The 24,806-nt window shown below is 37.1% G+C and overlaps 1 protein-coding gene across 11 annotated transcripts in view; it reads right to left on the reverse strand.

Moving 5' to 3' along the window:
• Fhit (fragile histidine triad diadenosine triphosphatase) overlaps window positions 1-24,806 on the reverse strand; it is a 1,420,772-nt gene that overhangs the window by 1,003,549 nt on the left and 392,417 nt on the right. For all 11 annotated transcript variants that reach the window (XM_048801196.1, XM_048801195.1, XM_048801197.1 and 8 more), the window contains one exon: window positions 24,285-24,379. The gene's annotated coding sequence lies outside the window, so the exon portion shown is untranslated. The remainder of the gene's footprint in view (window positions 1-24,284; window positions 24,380-24,806) is intronic.

Consider the following 24,806-nt stretch of genomic DNA (forward strand, 5'->3'; position numbering starts at 1 on the left):
CTACCAGTTTCCATTCCCCACTAGCAAAGGGTTAGTCTTTGGGTTATGAATTCTCTTGCATTTCCAGGTTGTTGGTCTCCTTCTCCTACTCAAGGTGTCAGAGAAGGCCTGGCATAGAAAATTGGGATACTAAGTGCAGCTCAGGCAAGAGGCTTTAAGAAGGCTTCTACAATAATGTCCAGAGTAAAGGTAAGACTAGAAGATGTGAGATGGGCCATAAGAAGTGTCCAATACCCTAATCAGCTTCCTTAGATCCTTGGAGACTATAGCTAATCTATTCTACTCCCATGAGGAAGCGCTACCAGGAACTTTCAGGGAGCCCCTCTTATATAAAACTATGCATAGCGTAATCCATCTCAGTTAGGCAGGTCATGTGGCCTCACAGACCTACATTAGGCAAAGAGAAGGGTAAATTAACTTACAAATCTCACGGCATTACTGGGTTTTCTGCATTTTCCATAGGGTCCCTGGCACTAGTATTATCTCATTCCCTGGTGATGATTAGGAGTAGAATACTTTACTAAAAATTCAGACTTCTATTGTGAGAGCATGACACTACTAGGCTCCTTATACTTGTGATGATCATGATGTGCATATATCAAAAACTGGTCTCTGGGCCTTTTTAACAGCACATTGAAGTGATTCCTTCCCCCAACAATTAAACAAAATGCTAAGTCCCCACACTGAAACGAATCTACAAAAGAGCACATTTCCTCCAATTTGCGTAGTCATTAAGAAGTATTGTTCGTGAGGGGTTATAAACATATAATATCCAACCTCCCTGTTTAACAGAGCCCAGCAAGGACTCAAATGCACAGTTCATTACGGTCATTATGAGAGAATTTCTGCCAACAAGTTATAGTCAGGTTACTATCATTCAATCATGTAGCTAATAGGAATAATTTCATGGTAATTGGGATATTCTAGAGAAGAGAAGAACACAAATGGCTGCAGAATCATTAATGATTTGTGCTGACTTTCATGGTAAAAATGACAATGTATTAGTTTACCAGATGCTGGATCAAGCCATGGGCCATTAACAGGAGGGTGTTCTCAGAACGTTTTCAGAACAAATACCAGCTGGTTTATTTTCAGCTTGCAGACATAATCACATGCATCCCAAATCAGATCCACCACAACGCTGTCAGATACATCATAAATTAAAGGCTTCGTGGGCTCATTATTGGCTTTCATTCGTAAAAGCAACACATTGTCTTGGCCAGACCCAAAATATTAAATGAGCATTTAAAGAAGCTGTGAAATGTACTGCCTTGAAAAAATATAAACCCTCTTCAAACTATTTATAGTACTCAAGAATTCATAGTATCCTCCATCCTCAATTTTGCCTTCACATTTGTTAAATATATACATATGATAATATATATATTATATCATAATGTGTGTATATATATATATATATATATATATATATATATATATATATATATATAATATTCCTGACCTGACAGGAACGATTTCAGGCTTTCAGACTCTTAGAAGTTGTCAGTTTATTAGTAAACTTAATATGCTGCCTTCAGAAGAAGAGAGGGGCCTGCTGCAAATAAACAGGTTAAGAAACAAAACAACAATAACAACAACAACAGCAAAAATCCTCACTCCAGGAAATTTAGTGTACACCACATCAGTAACCAGGACAATTCATGTTTCTCAGCAATCTACTGCAAAGATACATTGTATGAGAAAGAGCTTCCATCTTTCCTGAATGTTCAGAACAAATGTGAAGCTTATTTAAATTCCTTTTCTGTCTTGCCTATGCAAAAGGCTCTTCTCCCCAATACCTAGCAGTCCTTTTTGGAGACAAAGGGATGTTTGCAAAACAAAACCGAAATAAACAAATAAAGGCACTGTTCCTGTTTCCAACAGTTGATTGCATCACAGTTGCCATTTCTCATGATCAGATTATCCACCTGGAAAGTGCTAGAAAACAACTCTTCCAATTAGCACCTTTTGGGCAAAGTGCTGAGTTTCAAGAATCAAAACCGTGATGGGTGGGATTGCGCTTTCTTAATCGGAAAAAGCGCCATGTTAAAGCCACCAGGACCCTGGTTTGTGTACCGCGTTGTATTACCAGAGTTGTGTTTGCGACACGACTCCCTGTAATTATGGTCTATATGTACAGTAATTGTTAATTAGCGCATTTGTAGCCAGCCACCACCAAAAACAGGATGGCATTCTTACATCGTGATTAGGGGTTTTGTGAGCATTTTGGGGTGGGGGACACTTTCTCACTGAAGACTCTTCCGCCCCATTCACATTCATTCAGCTCCTTCTGGGGGAAGTTAAAAGCTGCAGTGATAATCCCTTAAGTATGACTTGGAAGAGTATAAAAGGTGCAGTGTATAAGCAATTGGATGAGGAAGCCTTTTATGTCAAAGTCACTGAATGGGTGGCCCAGGGCGGCATGAGTGGGAAAAGAGGGGCAGATTTTCCGTTTTAAGGTGGAGCGAGGCGGGATGCCATGGCAAGTTCAAATCCCTTTAATCATCCTGATAGCTGCACTGTCCCTGCCTCTGCCCCTTGTTTCACCTTGTTTCTCAGTGTCCAGTAGCTCCTTGCTGCCATTTTGCTATCAAAGGGGGGAGGGAGGAGCAAGGCGATTTTTGGTAGGAACCCAGTTTCTCACTGAATGCCAACTCAGCCAGCTGGCACAGAACAGGCCAAGCCTTCTTCAGAAGGGGTTAGTAAAACCCAAATTAGCATGCTCCATTTTAAAAACTTGCTTTTATTTAAAGACTAATTCATGACAAACAGTGGCTCCCGCACTGAGGTCTGGTGCCCCGGGGGCTGGCACCCAACCAAACACATGCAACTAATTGCCACCCTCAGATGACACGCAACTAACAAGCTCCATTTTGAGGCAGTAGATTCAGTAAGAATGTAACCCCGGAAGGCAGCGGAGGCAGAAAAGCTCCTTTCATAACCCTTTCCTAGGCTAACCATGGCAGCAGAGCGCCTGAAAAACACTTTTGTTTCCCTGCACCAACAATTTATCTCCACGGAAGACTGCGAACATGGCTAACTCACAGGAAGGTGGTCAAGGGCACTCGATCCGCTTCACGGTTGTTGGAGGCAGGGATCTGCCTTTCTCTTTTCTTCAAGGAAAGTCACAAAATTGTCAGCTATGAAACTCTGCATCTTGTCCCACTTATAAATCTATCAACACCCAGGACTGTCCCTGGTGCTTTGAGCAGATGCTTAGGCCTCCCTTATAGAATCACAGGCTCTGGAGGCAGGATGCCTACGTTCAAATCCCACCTCCACTATTTATTAGTAATTGACAAGTAATCTAACTTAACCCATCCAGCCATCCAGGCTTGGGTTTCCTCATCTATAAAGTGAAGATAACATTAGCACCTACCTTGTAGGGTTATTATGAGTAAGGATGAGCTGACATAACCATGCACATAGGACAATACCTGGCATGTCCTCACTTCTTTACAGAGAGGCCCTTTGAATCTGAAAAAGCTCAGTATTCTAAAGGAAAATTTCCCTTTGTATAGTCTGCATTAAGTCAAAGTTTACATCTCCCTGTAAACTTCCCAGGGATTCAAACCTCTAAGCCTTTGTTTACCAAACCTTCCTCTCTTCAACTGTCCTTCCCTCTTGCTTAACCCCATAGAACCAAATTCCATCCACCTGCCAAAGCCCTCCCTCAAAGCCAGCTCCTCTTCCTGCCTTCTCAGTTGCAATGAGTCACTTCAGTCTTTGCACATCTTCAGCATTTTCACAAACAAGTGACAATTTTTTTGTCTTTATATTTCCAATTCGAGAGTGATGGGTTCTTCTGAGCATAATCCATGTGCAACTGGAACACACTAGGTACCAAATGAATATTCGCTGAATAAGTACATGGTTGAGTGAAAAAATTTACTGATTATGCAGGGCATTACTTAACAAGATGGACACGAGAATAATTTCTCAAGGACTTTCATAGTGGCTTTGGTCTAAATTAAGACTTCTATTAAATTTATCATTGATTTAGGCTCACAAATCAAACTCAGCAGGGCAATTTGTCAATAACTGTCTCAGCTTGGGTAGCCATAACAAAACACTACAGATTGTATGGCTTGAACAAGAGAAATTTATTGCCCACAGTTCTGGAGGCTAAAAGTCCAAGATCATGGTGTTGGTAGGACTGGCTTCTCCTGAAGCTTCTCTCACTGGCTTGCACATGGCTGCTTCCTTGGTCACTGTGTCCTCCCCTAACCTTTCATCTGTGTTTCCCTTCCTGGTTTCTCTTCCTCTTCCTAAAAGGTCAGCCATAGTGTTGGACTAGAGACCCTGGCTTATAACCTCATTTGACCTCAGTTACCTCCATAAAGACTATCTCCAAATACAGACACACTGTAAGCTAAAGCTTCTACCTATATATGAACTTGGGGGACAAAGTTCAGTCCACAACAATGACATATACAAAGGAAAATGGTTAATACTCAAAGTGTGAATATTCTGGAAGTTACTTAGGCCCTTATAAGGAGGGGGGGAAAGCATCACTCCTGGAGGTGAAGGCTCACACCCAAATCTTCATTTTGTTAACAAAAATACAAACATGGAAGGAGATCTGGCACTCAAATCCATAACTATTTTATTTAGATGAAAAGACAGGCTAAGCTCTCTTCAGAATGTGTGGAATTCAATTGAGGGGCTCAGACACTTCCCTTTAACCCATTAAGTTCCAAGTTTTCAATTCCGCAAAAAGATATTAAAATATTATTTCAACATAACTGTATATTTCTTGCTTAATTTAACTTTGCTTAGGTTTTCACAGCTGGGGCGATGGGACAAAATGGTTTAAAGACAAGTGAACATCAGCGGCTCTGGCAGTAGCCACATTACTGACTACAGAAACTACCACCTCTTCGAAAACAAATGGAAATCTCTAGCCAAATATCTGTGTACTTTCTAGGATGAGGCCCACTTCAGTCCTAGGATACAATTTATCTGAGTCTTATCTTTCTGAAGATAGGCCTGTAGCTTTATGTAGCCAAGTTCTGGTGCCAGTGTTCCTTTCTCAGCCACTTTATAGTTCTAATTGCTATTATCAGCAGGCACTATTTGGACCAGATAGTTTGACTTTCTCATATTGTTTTAAATCACTAGTTCCCCATAGGTAGACCCTCACATCAGTCCAGAAAACTAATGGCTCCATGCTGTTTGTTCATATCCCTCTCTGAAGACTCTTAAAACTTCTTACCTGGTAGAAGGATGATTTATGATTATATATCTCTCTTGCCAGATTTCTTTTAACTACTTAAGGCTCAGATTGTGTCGAATACATTGTTTCATTCCAACCAGTGTGTGACACAAGACAGGAAACAGAGCAGAGTCACAGCAAAAGTTGCTGGAACTCACACTTTTCTAGCAATGTAACCACAGTGCTAAGCATCAAAAGCAACACAATCACAAAGGAATCTGACACTATCAGGGAACAGGCCATCACCTTACAGAATTTAGATCAAATGGCACCCTCCTCTTTAATCCACAGCTTTTAGCCAGCCGACCCAGAAACATTCCACACCTCCATCATGACTTACCAATTTGCCTGAAATAATAAAGAGGAAAATGAGAGGCTATTAGCTCCACTTCCATTCTCCAGTCAATCATCATTCTCAATTATTAATCAGTTGAAGTATTGCCAAGAAGTTTTCAGGCCTCCCTCTAAAAAGTATAAAGTAGTCATTTTCAAGTGAACAATTAACCATTTTATTTATCGAGAAGTTGTAGAATTTATAGACAAGTTGATTCCTGTGGCTTTTTTTGCCTTGGATGCTGGGATAGCTGCATAAACTTGAATACAACTTCTTTCCCATCACTCATTTACTAATGACGTTGAGTTATAGAATCCTAAACTTAAAAGAGATGTACTAAAATGTTTCCTGAGCAGTTCAGCATTTATAATATTGTTCCTAAGAGCATGACACTCCTGACTGATCACTGCTGGCAAGAACAGAGTGATAACTGTCACCACCCTTTATTTCCCCATGATGGATTTAGTGAAGGACAGTCATGGCTCCGCGTTCATGGTATTTATATTCTAGAAATGAGAGTCAAAAAAGTAAACAGAAATAAATAGAAGAAACAATGGAAGATTCTTCAAAACAAAGAGGCTAAGTTAGAAAAAGAGAATATAATTTAATTAACATGTTAGTAAAGACATCAGTAACAAGAATCAAAATCCATGGATCAGGAGAATCCTGATGCTGGGGATCTCATTTGCAATCAAGTCTAAAGTGTGAATATGGCGTGAAGAATTGAAAAAAGATATATATAGCTCTGGACATCAACTGACCTCAGAGACTAAATTTCCAGTGGCATCCACTTCTGTCTTTCATTCCAGTTATATGTTGTTTCACTACTATTATTGCAATTGCTAAGGGGTAATTTTCTGAGCAAGAGGTGTAGTATGCAATTTATCTTGTCACTCTCATTGGAAGCTCATTACTAGTCCCAACTTTTATGTAAGCGATGGGCTTTTAAAGGTAGTACGGTGTGTGACTAAAAATATTAACTTTTTCTTTTATCTTTTTTTTTAAAGAGGAAGAAGAGTGAGCACTAACATTAAGTTTAATGTCAACTGTACCTTTTGAAGACTGCTAATGTATATATTTCTCAGTAAGAATGGGTCCCTGGAAAATTAAATATCCTTTAATTTTGAGGTAAGGAATCTAGAGATACATGACCTGCCTAGGCTTTAGGCACATTTTCTTTGGGAGGCTCAACCCCATATTATGTCACATTACACTAATGTGAAATCTTCGGAAATATTTTTATACTTTTGCACTTGAAATTATGTTCTTACACATAATTTGGTTAATTTAATTTTAAAATTATCTAAATTTTCTCAGTAATCATCATACATTCTCAGAAATTCTTAAGAAGTGAGAAAAGCTAACTCATAAAATCTCTCTAAAAGTAGACTTCTTAATAATTATTAAATTTAGTAATTAATAGCAATAGCATAATGTTATAGTTTGTTGACATTTCACAATTTCAAATTGTCTGATTCTACAATTTCTCCATACACTAAAACAAAAATAATTTTTCTTCCTCTTTTAGTTCTAAGTATTTCTGTAGGCCCTTCAACAATGTGTTGATTCTAATCATTATGCCCTGGCACCTAAAGGTTCAATAGGCTATAAAATATGTGCATTCCACCAGTTGCAGTGGTGCAGGCCTATAATCCCAGCAGCTCAAGAGACTGAGGTAGGAGGATGGCAAGTTCAAAGCCAGCCTCAGCAATTTAATAAGACCCTAAGCAACTTAGTGAGACCCTATCTCAAAAAATAAAAAAAGGGCTGGGGATGTGGCTCAGTGGTTAAGCCCCCCTGTTTAATTACTGGTATTATATATATACATATGTATGCATGTATATATGAATCGTGCAGATATGTATTGTGTATTCCTGGGTCTTATGTAGCACTAGATAGTGGGACCTTATACCCCTGCCCCACCCCACCAGTAAAGTTGATTAACCATGCATGATTGCAGTTTGAGCAAAATCCCTACTGCTGTTAAAAAAAAAAAAAGTCTGCCCTGAATTTATTGTGATTCATACACTCACTTCTGAAGTTCCCTTGAACTCCTATTATAAAGAATATCTTTCTTCTTTAGCAAAATTCTCAAACCATAGTGCGTGAGAATTGCCTAGAGCTCTTGTTAAAAAGAGATTCCTGGCCCTGCCCTCAAAGAATTTTATTTAATAGATCTAAGAGGAGCCCAGAATGCAGGGTTTTAGCCTGCTGAAACCCTAAAGGTGTACAACTCTTAGGAAACATTAGTTGATGTGAGTAGGCTGATGAGAACAGCTGGGAGATGAGCTTCGAGTTAAGATACTGGAAGACTGAAGTCAATTCAGGCCAATTTCTTTCAACCCCATCACATTAGGATAACTTGCAGAGCTTTTAAAATATCCACAAAGATTCAGATCTGTTCCATCTAGGGTGTGGCTTAGACACTGGGTTTTTTTTAAGCTACCATACAAACAAATTGAGAAACACTAGCAGCCGAAGGGCATGGGCTGTCAGAAAGGATTAACCCACCCAGTGAGGCAATTGATAAGGCCTGAGCCTCCTACAAAATCCAAACACTGAAGCAGAGATTTAGCAAGACTAAAACCCATCGGGATCTCTTGATTCCTAGTTTGTTTCAGCCCCAACCCACCCAAATTGGCCTTAGAGCACAAAAAAAAAAAAAAAAAAATGGTACCCTTCCCCTTGGTTTTCATCTGCTAGCGGAATGATTTAGTAGCTCTATTATAAAAGCAACTCCATTATAATTACAGTGTTTGAATTATAAACAAAACAAGAAAAATGCAGAAGGAATAGTCCTTTAATCAAAACTGTAAAACAGAACAATTTCTGGCTGCAGTTAAAAGCAAACTCTGGAATATTAAGAATAAGCTCTCCAGCCCTTTGATTCTTGCCTCTTTCCCATAAGAGCGACACTACACATTTTTTCAATTAAGCAGTTTGACATCCTGAAGAAACCCATAGTGCATGATTTAATGAACATATACTGTATGCATGGTAATAGGCACGGTGACAGTTTGATCATTTCAAACTGACACGAGAGCACTACACATTAGTAGAAAGGTTTTTTGGGTCTCTTTTCATTAACAAAGCTTTACAGTTGAGGAACATTCTAACCATATTGGCAAAGCTGTCACTGAAGGTCCCTGGGTTACTCTAATTCTCTGGTCCAAGTTCTCAAGTCTTGGTGAAGAAATTAATTTTAAAAACAAAGCACAAGAAAAAAAAGATATTTAAAGGTTTTATGATGCTGTCAGGGGTTATATGGAGCCTCTAGATGATGACTGCATAGGTGATTTCACAGTGAGGAATTCTACTTCAGGATGTATCGGTTTTTCACATAGACCATTTGATAAACTGGAATTATTCTTAAAAATAATACCAAAGTCATTATTACAATATTTAGAAACAGTTTAGTATACTGGAAAATGCATGGGCTTTTGTGACAGAGAGACAAGGATTCAGATTCTGACTAAAAAATTTATATAGGCCTTAGTCAAATTATATCACTTCTCTGTGGCTCAGATGTATGAAACATGGACAACAACATCTACTATGTATGCAGGAGATCCTCCACATCCTGCCTAGTTACTGATCACTAGGAGTACTTAAATAGTAACTAGCTGACCCACAGAAGTTCAGAGTAGAAAGGGTTTTTTGTTCATTTGTTTTGTTTTGTTTTGTTTTTAGGGGGAATGGGGATTAAACCCTGGGATACTTTACCACTCCACTACATCCTCAGATCTTTTTATTATTGTTTTGAGACAGGGTCTCACTAAATCACTGAGGGTCTTGCTAAGTTGCCCAGGCTGACTTTGAACTTGCCATCTCCTTGCCTCTGCCTCCAGAGTCACTGGGTGTGTGTCCTGTGCCAGGCCAGAGTGTTGAGTTTTAACAGTTAACTGTACTCTGATTCTCCTGAAACTTCTACTATGGTCCTGTACTGGGGTTATAGAAGATGGAAAATAATAATCCAACATCTATACAAAAATATTCTTTCCTTTAAACCTATCAAGTATTTGAATGGTTGCTATTACTGCTCTCATTTTTACAATATCTCAGAAACAGGAAGGAATCTCCAAGGTCAGATGAAATTTTTCTAACCTGTTTAAACTTACCTGATAACAAGAACATAAAACTTCCTGCATTTCTTTCCTTGGTCTGCCTGCCAGAAAACTCAGTGGATTCTCATGTCCAATGTACAACTCTATTAATTAGCAGTAATGGTTAGCAGATTTATTTCCTGATTTTCTGTTTTAGTAACCTTACTTAAAGTTGGTTATAAGTCATCACAAATGAAAGTGATATTTCCTAGCTAGTTAGTAAAGGAATCATGCATGACAAAGATCTATGTCACCTGATTCCAGGCTAGGCACCTCACATATAATAAAATGGAAATGACATCAAAAATCTCTTAAGCAAGTACAGTGAAGCTTCAATGTATTGCCTGGATCCTCTGTCATGGAGAAGAGCAAATGTATTAGACTTCTATTTAAAAGGAGAAGATATAGAAGCCTCAATGTACTTATTTCTAAAATAGGAATAATAAAAATATCTTAATATTATGAAGATTCAGGGAAAATATTTACAATATGAACTAATGTAGTATTTGATACTTAGTCCCATTTTAAAAGTCTGAAATTTTGACTGTTTAGGAAACAAATGCAGTTTTATTAGAAGTAAAACTAAAATGCATAGACCATTCAACATCACTTAGAAATCATTTCTCTCCAAACTTCATCTACTGTTGAAAAATTCTATACCAGGTTGGGCACAAATCACTCTGGGTGCCCTTCTCTGATGACATGAGGTACATGGATATCTAAGAAAGCTGTTAATAATTTCTAAATTCTTACTATAAACATTCCACTGGAAATTCAAAACCCCATCATAATATACACATATAAAGTTTTCAGATTTAATAGCTTATACCTTAATGTCTCCTGAGAACTGGGCCAAAATCATGGTTCTGTCTCTATTTGAAATAGCAAATTCCCCATATTCACAGTCATTGACCATATCTAGAATGTAGGCAGAGGTACCATTAAAATGTTCATTTGTCCTCAAGGGAGTATATGAAAGGGTACTATGGATCCTCAAATGCATACTCTAATAAAAATAAGTCAGTGATGATGTTTCCTCAGAGGAAATGCTGCAATGCAGTATGAAGTTTTGGAAACAGTTAAACTCAGATTTGAAGATTGGTTCTCCTATCCACCAGTATTTGACCTTGGGCTATGCAATGAATCTCTGAGCTACAGATTCTTCCACTGAAAAATGGGGAAAATACTGAGAGCTTATATTACAACTACAAGCAGAAATGACATCCAAGATATTTAATGACTAATAAGGTATTGACACCAACCAGGATGGGCTGAATAGCTGTTGTGGCACATATTAACCACATCTGAACTCTGTAAGATTAAATTATGAAGGTGTCTAGTTTGATCCTGGATAATGGGAGTTGCTCAAACATATACAATACCTTAAATGAAGCAAACACATCATCAAACACTGTAATGAAGAATTGTCAGCAGTTAATTACACTGAATTCTCTGAACTCTTTTTTTTTCCTCCATATATGTTGAGTTTCCATTCCATGATTTTACTAACTGGTTGTCAAGTTAAAGTGATGAGCCACTTGTGTCTCTTGACAAATGATTGAGATAGTCCTCAAAAAATTATAGACTCAGAAACACATAAAGAGATCTCACTTGGAATTTTGTGAGGCACATACTCACTCATCTATAGTTCTTAGGTCTTCTTAATTTAATAAGCATTTTATTATTATGAAATGTTCTTCTTTATCTCTGGTAATACTTTTTGTCTTAAAGTTTAATTTGTCTGATATTAACATAGACATTCTAGACATCCTATGCTGTTTCAATGGTATATCTTTTATCCACCAATTTACTTTAAACCTACTACCTGTGTCTTTATACTTTTAAACTATATATTCTGCTATATATCTAGCGAATGTAGTTTTTATTGACTCTTAAATATATTCTGATATCTCTGCCTTTTAATTTGAATGTTTAGTCCATTAACATTTGATATAATTATTGATATGGTTACATTTAGAGCTAGAGATTAAAATATACCTGCTCTACCTTTCAAAATCTTCTTAATTTCATACTACCTCATATAAAATTAAAAAATCTTGCAACTGTGTAAATCCATCTAACATCCTGATTTTTTATGTTATAATTGCCATATGCACTATATCTACAAGCCCTACATTAGAAACATTGTAACCACTGTCCTCTGCTTTCAATATAGCCTTATCTGCACTGGGACTTACTTTTAAAATGAACATGTTTCTTTCTCTTCATCTCTCTCTCCCCCTCCCTAATCTCAGGAGAACAAGATTACCTTTGTTCCCCGTTCTAGGCAGTCATCTGTCCTTGAGCACATACCTAGCACTGGAAGGAAGTAATTCAAACTTTAGGGATGGCACTAGGGGATCTCAGAAATGACTAACTCCCAAATTAATCAGTGAGTTATAATTCTAGAGTGAGAACACATGGAATGTAGCCTTTGAATCCCCTCTTTAAAAAAAAAATCCCCCTGATGGGCAGAATCACAGACCTTGGGAAAAGAGTCCCCTGTGATTCTCCTTTGTTAGCAAAGCAATACAAATTCTTTTTCCTTTTTCTCACAACCATGTACTCCTTATTGAATTGGCATCAGGGATGAGGACAAAGCTTTCAGTAACATCACAAAGCAATATTATAATTTTTGCTTTAAGAGGTCCTCTGTATTTTAAAGATTTTACGATAAGCTAGGTGTGATGGTCAAGCCTATAATCTCAGAGACTCAGGGAGACTGAGGCAGGAAAATTGCAATTTCAAGGACAGTTTCAGGAACTTAGCAAGGCCCTATCTCAATAAAAGGAGGCCTAGGGATGTAGCTTTATGGTAAAGTGGCCCTGGGTTCAATCCCCAGGACCAAAATAAATAAAGACTTTAAGATGAAAAAATAGTCCTCTATATTTATAATTTCCAATATTTTTCATTGCTTCTTGAAGATTTAAATTCTGATGACACCTCATTTCACCTGGACAACTTCCCTTGGCATTTCCTGTGTGCAGGTATGCTGGCAATAAAGTCTCAAGCCTGTTTATCATCTGAAAATGTCTAATTTATCTTCATTCTCAAAGGATATTTTCTCTATGCATAGAAATTTGGGTTAACAGTTGTTTGCTTCTCCCATTCTGTTTTTTAAAATATTATTTCACTATTTCCAGCTTCAGTAACTTCTGATGAGAAGTCAGGAGTTCAGTTACAGCATCACTCTCCCAGAGGTATTGTGTCATTTTTTTTTTTTTTTTTTTTGGCTACTATCAAGATTTTCTCATTATTGTTGGTGCTCAGCAGTTTGAATATAAAGTAACAAGGCACAGTTTTCTTCAAATTTATCCCATTTTTAGGGCTACTAAGTTTTTTGATCTTTATTTGTGTAATAACACCAAATTTGAAAATTTTGGTCACTATTTTTTCAAATATATATATATTCTGGTTGTATACATAGTATATTCAGCAAATTTGTGTCTTCATACATGTACTTTGGATAATAATGATCATCACATTCCACCATCATTAATTACCCCATGTCCCCTTCCTGCCCATTGCACCCCTGTACCCTATCTAGAGTTCAGCTATTCCTCCCATGCTCCCTCTCCCTATCCCACCATGAATCAGCCTCCGTACATCAAAGAAAACATTTGGCATTTAATTTTTGGGGATTGGCTAACTTCACTTAGCATTATCTTCTCTAACTCCATCCATTTACCTGCAAATGCCATGATTTTATTCTCTTTTATTGCTGAGTAATATTCTATTGTGTATATATGCCATATTTCTGTGTCCTGTAGTATGCTGCTGTTAATTTACTTTAATCTTTTTTCTTTCTGGGCTTCAGAATGAACATTTCTAAGGATCTATCTTCAGGTTTGCTGACACTTTCCTTGGTTAAATACAACTGTTGTAAGCCTATTGGGTGGATTTTACTTCAAATATTGTATTTTTCAATTTTATTTTATTTTGTAATTAATTTTTTGTTTTAATTAGTTATACATGACAGGAGAATGCATTTATGCACTTTGATATATCATACATAGATGGGATATAATTTCTCACTTTTCTGAGTATACATGTTGTAGAATCATATTGTCACACAGTCACATATATACATAAAGTAATATGTCTGTTTCTTTCTACTATCTTTCCTATCCCCACATCCCCTCCGCTTCCCTCCCTTCACTTCCCTCTACCTAATCTAATCTTCTCGACTGCCTCCCAACTTATTGTGAATTAGGCCTTTGGTTTAAGGGATTGGTTTATTTCACTTACCATGATATTCACCAACTCCAACCATTTACTAGCAAATGTCATAATTTCGCTCTTCTTTAATGCTGAGTAATATTCCATTGAGTATATATACCACATTTTCTTTATCCATTCGTCTATTGAAGGACACTTAGGTTGGTTCCATAGTTTAGCTATTATGAATTGAGCTGCTATAAACATTGATGTGGCTGCATTATTATAGTATGCTGATTTTAAGTCCTTTGGGTATAAACCAAGGAGTGGGATAGCTGAGTCAAATGGTGGTTCCATTCCAAGTTTTCTGAGGAATCTCCATACTGCTTTCCATAGTGGTTGCACCAATTTGCAGTCCCACCAGCAATGTATGAGTATACTTTTTTTTTTTTTTACCACATCCTTGCTAACGTTTATTGTTGCCTGTATTCTTTATGATTGCCATTCTGACTGGAGTGAGATGAAATCTTAGAGTAGTTTTGAGTTGTATTTCTCTAATTGTTAGAGCTGCTGAACACTTTTTCATATATTTGTTGATTAATTATATTTCTTCTTCTGTGAAGTGTCCAGTTCCTTAGCCTATTTATTGACTGGGTTGTTTTTTTTGGGGGGAGGGGTGTTAAAGTTTTTTGAGTTCTTTATATGTCCTAGAGATTAATGATTTATCAAAAGTGGCATATGGAAAAGATTTTCTCCCAATCTGTAGGCTCTCTCCTCACATTATTGTTTCCTTTGCTGAGAACAAGATTTTTAATTTGAATCCATCTCATTTATTGATTCTTTTTTTAATATTTATTTTTTAGTTTTCAGTGGACACAACATCTTTATTTTATTTTTATGTGGTGCTGAGGATCGAACCCAGCAGCCTGCGCATGCTAGGCGAACACGCTACCGTTTGAGCCACATCCCCAGCCCTCATTTTTTGATTCTTGATTTTACTTCTTGCGCTTCAGGAGTCTTGTTAAGGAAGTCAGATCCTAGGCCAAGGAGGTGAAGATTTGGGCCTATTTTTTCTTCTATTAGGTGCAGGGTCTCTGTTCTAGTGCCGAAGCCTTTGATCTACTTTGAGTTGATTTTTGTGCAGGGTTAGAGGTTTAATTTCATTTTGCTACATATGGATTTTCAGTTTTGCCAGCACCATTTGTTGAATAGGCTATCATTTCTCCAGTGAATGTTTTTGGCACCTTTGTCTAGTATGAGATAACTATATTTATGAGGGTTTGTCTCTGTGTCTTCTATTCTGTACCATTGGTCTACAAGTCTATTTTGGTGCCAATACCCTGCTGTATTTGCTACTATAGCTCTGTAGTATAGTTTAAGGTCTAGTATTGGGATGCTTCCTGCTTCACTCTTCTTGCTGAAGATTGCTTTAGCTATTCTGGGTCTCTTATTTTTCCAAATAAATTTCATGATTGCTTTTTATATTTCTATGAAGAATGTCATTGGGATTTTAATAGGAATTGCATTAAATCTGTATAACACTTTTGGTAGTATAGCCATTTTGACAATATTAATTCTGCCTATCAGGAACATGGGAGATCTTTCCATCTTCTGAGGTTTTCTTCAATTTCTTTCTTTAGTGTTCTGTAGTTTTCCTTGTAGAGGTCTTTCACCTCTTTTGTTAGATTGACTCCCAGGTGTTTTATTCTTTTTTTTTTTTTTTTTTTTGAGGCTACTGTGAATGGAGTCGTTTTCCTAATTTCTCTTTCAGTGGATTCATCACTGATGTATAGGAATGTGTTTGATTTATGGGTGTTAATTTTATATCCTGCTACTTTGCTGAATTCATTTATTAATTCTAGAAGTTTTCTGGTGGAATTTTTTTTGGATTTTCTAGATATAGAATCATAATATCAACTAATAGTGATAGTTTGAATTCTTATTTTCCTATTTGTATCCCTTTAATTTCTTTCTTTTGTCTAGTTGCTCTGGCTAGAGTTTCAAGGATGATGTTAAATACAAGTGGTGAAAGAAGACATCCTTATCTTGTTCTAGTTTTTAGTGGGAATGCTTTCAATTTTTCTCCATTTAGAATGATGTTGGCCTTGGGTTTAGCATATATAGCTTTTATAATATTGAGGTATGTTCCTACTAACCCTAGTTTTTCTAGTGTTTTGAACATAAAGGTGTGCTGTATTTTGTCAAATGCTTTTTCTACATCTATTGAGATGATTATATGATTCTTGTTTTTAAGTCTATTAATATGATGAATTATGTTTATTGATTTCCATATGTTGAACCAACTCTGCATCCCTGGGATGAACCCCACTTGCTTGTGGTGCACTATCTTTTTAACATGTTTTTGTATGCAATTTGCCAGAATTTTATTGATAATTTGCATCTATGTTTATCAGGGATATTGGTCTGAAGTTTTCTTTCCTTGATGTGTCTTTGTCTGGTTTTGGTATCAGAGTGATATTAACTTCATAAAATGAGTTTAGAAGGGTTCCCTCCTTTTCTAGTTCATGGAATACTTTGAGGAGTACTGATGTTAACTTGTCTTTGAAAGTCTTGTAGGACTTGGCTGAGAATCCATCTGGTCCTGGGCTTTTCTTGGTTGGTAAGCTTCTGATAGCATTTTCTATTTCATTACTTGAAATTGATCTGTTTAAATCATGTATGACCACCTCATTCAGTTTGGGTCGGCCATATGTCTCTAGGAATTTGTCAATGTCTTCAATATTTTCTATTTTATTAGAGTATAAATTTTCAAAATAGTTTCTCATTATCTTCTGTATTTCAGATGTATCTATTTTGATATTTCCTTCTTCATCTTGTATTTTAATAATTTGAGTTTTCTCTCTTTTTCTCTTTGTTAACATGGCCAGGGTTTATCTATTTTATTTTTTCAAAAACCAACTTTTTGTTTTGTCAATTTTTTCAATTGTTTCTTTTGTTTCAATTTCATTAATTTCTGCTCTGATTGTAATTATTTCCTGTATTCTACTGCTTTTGGTGTTGATTTGTTCTTCTTTTTCTAGAGCTTTGAGATGTAGTGTTAGGTCATTTATTTGTTGACTTTTTATTCTTTTAACTAATGCACTCAATGCCATAAACTCTTCTCTTAGTACTGCCTTCATAGTGTCCCAGAAATTTTGATATATTGTATCAGTGTTCTCATTTACCACTAAGAATATTTTTTATTTCATCCTTGATTTCTTCTACTATCCATTCATCATTCAATAAGTGTATTATTTAGTCCCCATTCGTTATAGTAGATTCTATTTTTTATTATACCATTGATTTCTACTTTCATTTCATTGTGGTCTGATAGAATGCAGGGTATTAACTCTGTTTTTATTTATTTATTTATTTTTTATATTTACTAAGAGTTGCTTTGTGTCATAAGATATGGTCGATTTTAGAGAAGGAGCCATATGCTGCTCAGAACAAAGTATATTTGTTCATTGATGGATAAACTATTCTATATATGTCTGTTAAGTCTAAATTATTGATTGGATTATTTAGTTCTATACTCTCCTTATTTAGTTTTTGTTTGGAAGACCTGTCCAGTAGTGAGAGAGGTGTGTTAAAGCCACCCAGTATTATTATATTGTGGTCTATTTGACTCCTGAAATTGAGAAGGGTTTGTTTCACATGCATATATGCTCCATTGTTCGGAGCAAAAATATTTATAATTGTTATATCTTGGTTATATATACTTCCCTTAAGAAGTATGAAATGTCCTTCTTTGTCTCTTCTGATTAACTTTGGTTTGAAGTCTACTTTATCTGAGATGAGAATGGAAACCCCTGCATTTTTACACAATCCATATGAGTGAAAAGTTTTTTCCTATCCTTTCACCTTCAGCCTGTGGACGTCTTTGCCCATAAGGTGAGTTGTTGGGTCTTGCTTTTTAATCCAGTCTGCCAGTTTGTATCTTTTGGTTGATTAGTTTAGGCAATTAACATTCAAGGTAATAATTGAGATATGATTTGTATTCCCTGTCATTTTGATTTATTTCTGGTTTTTAATTTGACTTTTTGATTTGACTCCTTTGGTTAAATGTAGATCCTCCCTTTGCTGATTTTCACTTTTTTTTTTTTTCACTTCATCTTCATGGAATATTTTTTTGAGAATGCTCTGTAGTGTAGGCTTTCTAGTTGTGAATTATTTTAATTTTTGTTTATCACTGAAGGTTTTAATTTCATCTTCATACCTGAAACTTAATTTTGCTGGATATAAAATTCTTGGTTGGCATCAGTTTTCTTTCAGAGTTTGAAATATATTATTACAGGACCTCCTAACTTTGAGGGTCTGGTCTGAGAAATCCGTTGATATCTGAATTGGTTTCCCTCTATACATAATTTGATTTTTTTTCTCGCAGGCTTTAAGATTTTATCTTTATTCTGTGTGTTAGTCATTTCATAATGTGTCTTGGTGTGGGTCTGCTGTAATTTTGTACATTTGGGGTCCTGTAAGCCTCTTATATTTGATTTTCCATTCCATTCTTTAGGTTTGGGAGATTTTCTATTATATAATTGAAAAGAATGTGCATTCCTTTGGTTTGTATCTCTGCTCCTTCATCTATTCCAATAACTCTTACATTTGTCTTTTCATGTTATCCCATAATTTATGGATATTCTGTTATGGTTTCTTACCATCTTTTCTGCATGTTCAACTCTACTTTCAAGATTATATATTTTGTCTTCATTGCCTGAGGTTCTGTCTTCCAAGTGGTCTAGTCTGTTGGTGATGTTTTCTATTGAATTTATAATTTGGTTTAATGATTCCTTCATTTCAAAGATTTCTGCTTGGTTGGGTTTTTTTGTTTGTTTGTTTGATTTTTGTTTTGTTTTGTTTTGTTTTCCCCCCACTATCTCTAACTCTTTATTGAAGTGATCTTTCAGTTCCTGTATTTTTTCTTTAATTTCAATCCTTATACTATTCTTCACTTCACATATCAGTTAAACTATGTACAATCTGAACTCCTTTGTGGACATTTCTTCTACTGTGTTATCAGTAGCTTTTGTTATTGAAGCATCTTGGTTTGTTTGAGGTGCTTTATTCCCTTGTTTTTTCATGTTGTTAGCATGTTTTCCCATATAAAAGTATGGGTCTAAGGCAGCATAAATTCTGCCCTGTAGACCTATAGTGTCCCTGGAGGTTTCTAGTGCTTCGCCTTTACTGGTGAGACCAATATCAACAGCACCTAGTGTACACAACATACAGCCTTAAACCTAATAGCTCCCAGTAAGGTATCTACTGCTTTCTTGCATTAAACCATCATTAAACCAAAATGATGACTTCAATAACTATCTATAGTACAAACAGAAAATTTGTTAAAATGGTTTACAATTTCAAATGGTGATTGAGAGAACAGAGGTAGTACAGTATGCAATATTTGTGAGGAAGAAAGAGAAAAGCTAGAAGTAAAAATTCACAGAAGAGTGGAAAAGGAGCTGACACAGATTGGCTGTTGGTTGGAGGAAAGTTGAAAAGAAAATAGACAAGAGAGAGGAAGAATGTGAACAAAGAGAAAAAAATTAAAGACATAAGAGTACAACAAAAATGCAAAACACCATTCATATATCATTGTCCTCCACACACTGATGCATAAAAAACATCCTGTTCCAAATATGGTAGAGAGATTAGTGAATCAAAAGATAAAATAAAATAAATCTTGCTGGAAAGTAAAACTGTCTCTGTCAGTGTTCAACAGTTTCTCAGCCCTGTCTCTGATAATCTCGGGATCACCAAACACAGTCTCTATCCCACCAACCTGGGCTTCAGATACCTCAGGCTTGGCCACACTGCAATCCTAAGATCTCAAGTGCTGTTCCTACTTTCAGAGAGACCACTAGGAATACACTCATGCAAAAAAGCAACCCCGAAATGCAGCAGCAAGACAAGGGCCACCAGCACTCTCAGCAGGAAGACCCAAGGCTCCTCCAAAGCCACAGTCACCCCCACATTGGACCTGCAGGTCTCTGCTGGAGTCCCCAGACAGAGGCTCTTGTGGTAGTAAACCTGCTGTCACTTGGGCCCCAGGCTCTTGGCTGGTGTCCCAAAATGGGTGCAGCCACATGCCTACAAACCTATAATCTCCCCTGAAGCAGTCCTCTAGGCTATGGTAGCAGCAGTAGTGGCGGTGGTTGTTGGAGGCAGGCAGGGGGTCAGCAGTAGTGGCAGCTGCAGCTGTGGGGGCAGTGTCACCACACAATCTCCAGCAGCAGTGTTGGCTTTAGTTACATTTGGGGCAGAGATGTCTTCTGTGGCAGCAGCACCCAGAAAGAAGACCTCCAGGCAACCTGAAGCTGGCAGCAGCGGAATCAGAGGCAGTAGCAATGGCAATAGTGGTGCAGGCAGCAGATGATTGACAGGAGACTTCCGTGTAGCAGCTGCGACCATGGAGATAGCCACGGAAGTTGCCTCCAAGGTTACCATGGCGGTGCCCAGAGAAGAGACCTCCGGCAAGATAGTAGCATCTGGGGCAGCAGCATTGGCTCAATTTAAAATTCTCTCTTTTTTTCACTTGCTATTTACTACCATGTTACTCATTGTGAGTATGTTTTCATAATCTTCATGAAGCAAGGTTATCACAGCCACTTTAAACTCTTTGCTCACTAACTCCAACAGCCTGGTCATCTTGGAATCAGTGTCTTATACTTGTCTTTTCAAAATTGGTAATTTTCCAGCGGGCATGGTGGCACACGCCTGTAATTCCAGCGGCTAGGGAGGCTAAGACAGGAGGATCGCGAGTTCAAAGGCAGCCTCAGCAATGGAGAGGTACTAAGCAACTCTGTGAGACCCTATCTCTAAATAAAATACAAAAATAGGGCTGGGGATGTAGCTCAGTGGTCAAGTGCCCCTGAGTTCAATCCCTGGCACCAAAATAAATAAATAGATAAAAAGCAAAGTTGGTCATTTTCAGGCTGGGGCTGGGGCTCAACAGTAGAGTGCTCACCTTGCATGTGCAAGGCCCAGGGTTCAATCCTCAGCACCACATAAAAATAAATAAATAAAATAAAGGTATTGTGTCCAACTACAACTAAAAAATAAATATTTAAAAAATTGGTCATTTTCTTGTTCCTTCATATTTGTGTAAGTTGGGGTTGTATCAATGACTATATAAATGTTATTGTGAAGAAATTCTGAATTCTGCCTTAGTTTTCAGAAGAATTTTAGCAGGCAATTAATTTAGTTATATGCAAACTGAAAATCACCTCAGATGGCAGGTCAAATTCAACTCAGTTTTTAAATTTTTAACTGTGCTAACTTATATCTGCTCTTGAATACATGGTTCAGGTATCGGCCAAATATTTGGTTAATGTTTATAAACAGATGAAGGAGCTTCTCTTCTCTGTCTCTCTTCTTCAACAGATTCAAAACTCATTTTTCAGTGTCTATGTTACCTGAATTCTGTTGTTTGGGTCTTCAAACCTCAAAGACTCTATACAGGTTTTTAAATTGAGGGTTAGCCATCCCAGGTGACATTAACTTCAGCCTGGTCTCAGTCTAAAAGTTGTAAAATGAAAAACTTACTTCTGAGTTTTGAATTTCAACTCCCCCAAGTAATCTGTCTTCTTATTTTTACTTTCTAGGGCCTCCAGATATTTGTTAGGAGGTCTATATTACAGTTGATATCTGTGAGAATGTTAAATCCAGTAGAGTTTACATATCCATAAAAGAAGTAGAAACAAATAAAAACATTAAGGAAATATTCCTTTGCATTTCCTACCTCTTCTCTGAAAAATGTTTAACCTCCATCTACTACCTCATCTAGTAATATTTGGTTTTAGTTTAAGAAACAGAAGTTGGAATTAGGTGTTCCTTGATCATCTTGCCAAGTACATTGGTGGATTTGAAATGAAAGCACAGCACAAAGTTAAATGATAAAATATTACTCAGACGTGGCTCTTAGATTGGCAGAATTTAACCTCAAAGCATTGCTGTTTGCACAAAATTATGACTATCAAAAATATCTACATGGTACTTTGCCACATTATTTTACCTTACTTTTAGAGTTTCAGATTGCAATAGGTAATATTCCAAGAGAAATAAAATACTGAAAATCCTTCCACAACAACACAGAGTTGGTAAGTGAACATTTCCTTCTAATAATAATCATTCTGGCTTCCATTTCTTGAGAGCCTCTGCCTGCAAGACACCTTCTTAACCACTTTACATAAATTATCATTTAATCTTGCATAGCCATTCCATGAGGTCTTTCCTATAATTAGCCTCATTTTATGGAAGAAGAAACCAGAGTTCAGAGAGGCTAAGAGAGTTGACTGATATCTCCCATTGATCAGCTGAAATCTAAAAAATGGGAGTAGTTGAAATCATTAGGCACATGCCCTTTATTGTTAGTAGAGAAGTCTTTCTATGTATGGAGGAATAAGAAAGGTTTCTAAAACTTGAAAATAAGCTACAATTCTTTTTTCTAGTAATTACTGATGTTCAAATCCTACTCTTTCAGATATATATTTTGTATTGACAGCTTTCACTTTAAAAATTGCCTTGCTTCAGGGCTTAAAACACTAACCAGAATAATAATAACAGAAAGATCAAATAATGCCATTCAAGGACTCTAGTTAGGATGCTCAATTTCAGTTCATTGAATTTCCTACTTTTAAACCTTCTCTCATTTCCAGGGAAACTCTCTAGATGGGTACATGATTCACTAAAAAGAAGCCAGGCATACTAGAAAGTGAAGATACCTGCCTCATCCCAACACAACCTGAACTTGGTGAGTACTTCTAGAAGATACAGCAATGTCTCACAATCCTACAAATTCTAGGTGCAGTCTTGCCTGACTTCATAAACTTGGCATGGGTTTTAGATGACCATTGGATGAGAGAAAAAGGAAGGCAGGTCACGGATGGTTAGGCATACAGGTTACAGGAGACTGGGTCTTAACTGGAAGCAAGAAAGAAAACACAACATCATTGTGTTCTGGCACATGAGGCTAACATATATGTATATCATATAATAAATATGTATATATCATGCAAAATTGTTTGCCAAGACCCAGGAGTGGGACACACTATTGAAGGAGGAGAGATGAGAATGACTGATGGAAAAGGATATGAGTATTTATATAAAAGTGGGATTAAATGAGCACAGCCCAGTGACCCCATGCTGAGGAATTTATCAGCTTAGTACTGCAGGGGGAGAAAGATGGGACACCCATTATAAGGGGCACAGCCAATGCTCCTCTAACAAAATAACAAAAGACAGGTTAATAGGAGAAAAGTAAACCAATCTACCTAATAAATGTTGTATGCCACACAGGAGCCTTCAGAAATGAAAGCCCAGAGACACAAGGAAAACTGGGCTTTTTTAATGCCAAGATCTGATGAAAATGGACAGCTGTATAGAAGTGAGATTGGACAAAATGGGAATGACCTATCAGTGAGAGACAAAGAGAAGAAACTCAGCAGGGCCTATGGGTTTCAATTCTTCTAGGTATTTCTTTGCGGCATTCCTTTTTCCCATGTACAAAACAGGACCTTTCTGGGATGACCGACTGTCAGACAAGGTAGGCCAGAGAATTTCTTTATGGCCAGCTCTTACACAGATGTTGGGGGAAAGTTATGAGTAAACATTTCTAGGTTTTACGGCTGGTTTTGAGGGAGAGGGGTTCCAGTATCTAAGGCCTGCCTGGGGAGAGAGGGGAATAGGATACAGTCAAAAAAGATTTTGCTTCTGAGGCCCTACCAACATCTTTCAGCTCAAAATACTCAGCATGCCAACACTCACACTTTTGGAGTACTGTTTTCTGACCCTCAATAGTGCATGTCTTCTCCTTGATTGCTATTTAAAAAAAAACACGTTCAACTTTTCCAATGTCACCATTCAAAGATGTATAAAGGCAAGAGATCATTTTACCTGATCTTTGAACCTTTTGATAAAATCCAGCCTTCCTTGTCCCACTGGATACCACTAGGACTTCCTCTTACCAAGAATGATCCCAAGCCATTTTAGGAGACATGGCTCATGGCAGAAGCCGCCTCCTGGTGCTACTCATTTCATTTCAATTTCACCATCATTCTCAAAGCCACCATAAGGCATAACAACTTGACATTGTAACTGTTTAACCTTACTTTTTATACATAAAAATTATTAAATATGTGTAACTGTCTGTGGGGTGAGGATGATATAATGGCATATCAATCAAGCAACAGTTAAGCTACATTTCATGGAAAGCAAAGGCAAAGCTTTCTTTCATAAAGTGAAGTCATCACTCTTTTATTTAACTGACATAATATTTATATTCCAACTTTTAATGGCAGCTACAAATAGAAGTCGAGACAGGGTAAATTCTCCAAGGGAATCTAGACCTGAATTTTACCATTTTAAAAGTTCTATTTTATATGTACATACGAATGTTCTACTATTATAAGTTTGCCCGTAGCAGTTCAGTTATGTCAGACCCTCTGAAAAAAATTTAAAATGAAGCAAACACTACCTTTTAGACTACTGCTGCTTCCTTGGAGTTCTCAGTGGCTGGATGCACAGATTTTTTTGTAGAGGAGTTAAGGTCAGCAGGTTGTCCTAGGATACCTACACCACAAACAAGAAATTTTGATGATATTTTAGCAGAGAACTCAACAGAAACCACAAACCACAAAAACTGAGCTGGTATGACTGCACAGATATTGTTTAAAAGGCAGAATAAAGGCACATGTGATTTCTTATGAGCATCATCATTGCTCTGCAGAGGAGAGATGTGGCTGAGAGGCGCTTCGGTGATTCACACATGACCACACAATGGTGCCTTGACTCTCTATCATCTGATGCCTATTCCAGAGCTGGCCTGTCCATATCATTTGGCCCTTCTCAGGAACTGGGCAGGCTGGCACTAGGGCTTTCCATTGTGCCAAAATATAAGGTTGATCCATGAGTTTTGGTAAGAAGGGTACTTACCAAAAGTGATGTTCTATGCCAAATCACCTGTCTGAAAAATCATTTGTGGGTCAGTTTACAACCT

The sequence above is a fragment of the Marmota marmota genome, unplaced genomic scaffold (genome assembly GCF_001458135.2).
Source record: "Marmota marmota marmota unplaced genomic scaffold, marMar, whole genome shotgun sequence".
Taxonomy (NCBI): Eukaryota; Metazoa; Chordata; class Mammalia; order Rodentia; family Sciuridae; genus Marmota; species Marmota marmota.